Source organism: Penaeus monodon, chromosome 16, assembly GCF_015228065.2.
Source record: "Penaeus monodon isolate SGIC_2016 chromosome 16, NSTDA_Pmon_1, whole genome shotgun sequence".
Taxonomy (NCBI): domain Eukaryota; kingdom Metazoa; phylum Arthropoda; class Malacostraca; order Decapoda; family Penaeidae; genus Penaeus; species Penaeus monodon.
In genome coordinates, this window is record NC_051401.1 from 44,822,540 (window position 1) to 44,825,039 (window position 2,500).

Below are 2,500 nucleotides of genomic sequence, written 5' to 3' on the forward strand. Positions count from 1 at the left end.
CTCTTTTCTCTTTCTTCTTTGTTTCCTTTCTTCTTATTCGTTTTCCTTTTTTCTTTTTCCTATTTTTTAAAATACATGTTTCTTTTTTCTACTTTTTCTACGCTTTTTATTTTTTCTTTCTTATTTTTTTTTTCTTCCTCTACTTTTCTTTTCTTCCTCATTATCTTCTCCTTTCAATTCCTCACCAAAAAGCAATTTTAATTTTGTTTTCTGAAGCCTCACACTTTCAACCATAATAAGCTATTAACAGGACATATTTACACATCATATTACATATATATTACCACGTAATCCCTTAACTGTTTTTAAATATTATTTATTATTCTCAAAATTTCCTGCAATTTCTTCAAAGCTGTTTAAACTATTGAGGAAAACTTTACTTGAGATTGCAGCCTGTTGCATGTTGCTCTCCTAAGCGGACACTTATTTTTCTCCAAAACTATAGAGGATATTGGCGTTAATGAGAATGATAGTAATAATTAAAACTAATAACAATTACTCATTGTAGTGATGGTGATTATGATTACCGAGAATATGATTATATAAACCGATTGATAATGATGTTATCATATCAATGATAATGATAATCATGCTTTTAAGAACACATAATCACAAAGCAATTTTTTTTTACAATTGTAAAGAAACAAAAACTAATTAAGATAAATATATAAATATACTACCAAGAAAAAATGAAAACGAAAAAAAAAAACAATAACCCTGCGATACCACAAGGCCAACTTCATGCTTTGCAATGAAAAAGTACATAGTTATGACAACAAAACAACAACATAAAAAAACAATCAAATATACCTTACATCTACATAAAAAAGAACTTATAATCAACACAGAAGAAATAAATAAATAAAAATAACCCCGCGGTACCACAAGACCAACATCACCTCTTGTAAAAATCATAAAATGATATCTTTCACATCTACACACAAAAGGAGAAATTTGTCATCATTAAGAAAAAGAAGTTACAGTGGCAGACTAACAACGCAAGAAAGAAAGCAAGAATAGGATAAGACTTGAATTGAAATCCTACATTGAGCAGGGACGGGGCGCGACGGAATTACTAATCCCGGGGAGTGAGCAAAGGGGGGGGGGAGAAGGCGGAGGCTTACGCAGGACACGCGCTTGTGTGTGTTTGTATGTCTTATATATATATATATATATATATATATATATATATATATATATATATATATATATATATATATATATATATATATATATATATATCTATGGTGTGTGTGTGTGTGTGTGTGTGTGTGTGTGTGTGTGTGTGTGTGTGTGTGTGTGTATAAATATATATACACTCACACACACACACACACACAAAGGGGGGGGGACGGAGGGAGGGAGGGATGGAGAGAGAGAGAGAGAGAGAGAGAGAGAGAGAGAGAGAGAGAGAGAGAGAGAGGAGAGAGAGAGAGATGAGAGAGAAGAGAGAGAGAGGGGGGGGAGAGAGAGAGAGGAGAGAGAGAGAGAGAGAGAGAGAGAGAGAGGAGAGAGAGAGAGAGAGAGAGAGAGAGAGAGAGAGAGAGAGAGAGAGAGAGAGAGAGAGAGAGGAGAGAGAGAGAGAGAGAGAGAGGAGAGAGAGAGAGGAGAGAGAGGGGAGAGAGAGAGAAGAGAGAGAGAGAGAGAGAGGAGGAAAAGAGAGAGAGAGAGAGGAGAGAGAGAGAGAGAGAGAGAGAGAGAGAGAGAGAGAGAGACGAGAGAGAGAGAGAGAGAGAGAGAGAGAGAGAGAGAGAGAGATAGGAGAGAGAGAGAGACGGAGAGAGAGAGAGAGACGGAGAGAGAGAGGAGGAGGAGGAGAGATGGGCAGAGAGAGAGAGAGAGAGAGAGAGAGAGAGGAGAGATGAGAGAGGGGAGAGAGAGAGAGAGGAGCGAGAGAGGAGAGAGAGAGCAGGAGAGGAGGGAGGGGAGGGAGGGAGAGAGAGAGAGAGAGAGAGAGAGAGAGAGAGAGAGAGAGAGAGAGAGAGAGAGAGAGAGAGAGAGAGAGAGAGAGATCCGTACAGAGCCTCTGCTGACTCTTAACTTACTCCTCTCACTGCCTCATCCGTGCTGACGTCGACAGCTGATGTCAGGAGGGAGTCGCGCTGTCCATTTCTCTCTTTTAAGGCTTCATTCGTGTTTTTTCTCTTTATTCATGTTTTTAGTTTCTCTTTATTCGTGTTTTATTTTATTTATCTGTAAATTTATTTTTGGCTTCCTATGGTTGTTACCGCCAACGGGCTTGTTATGGTGACTCTTATCATAGCATCATGGTTTATGTTGGTGTTGTTTAACTATTACCGCCATTAATATTATTATCTGTTATTAATATCCCCTTCAACTTAATAATTCCATCGTTATTATAACTATCAGTAATATCAACATTATCACTATCATCATCACGCGTCGTTATCATCATTATCGCAATCATCATCACTACAGTTATCGCGATCATTACCCTCCTAATTATCATTTGTCGCGGGGTTAATTACGGCAGGAAATG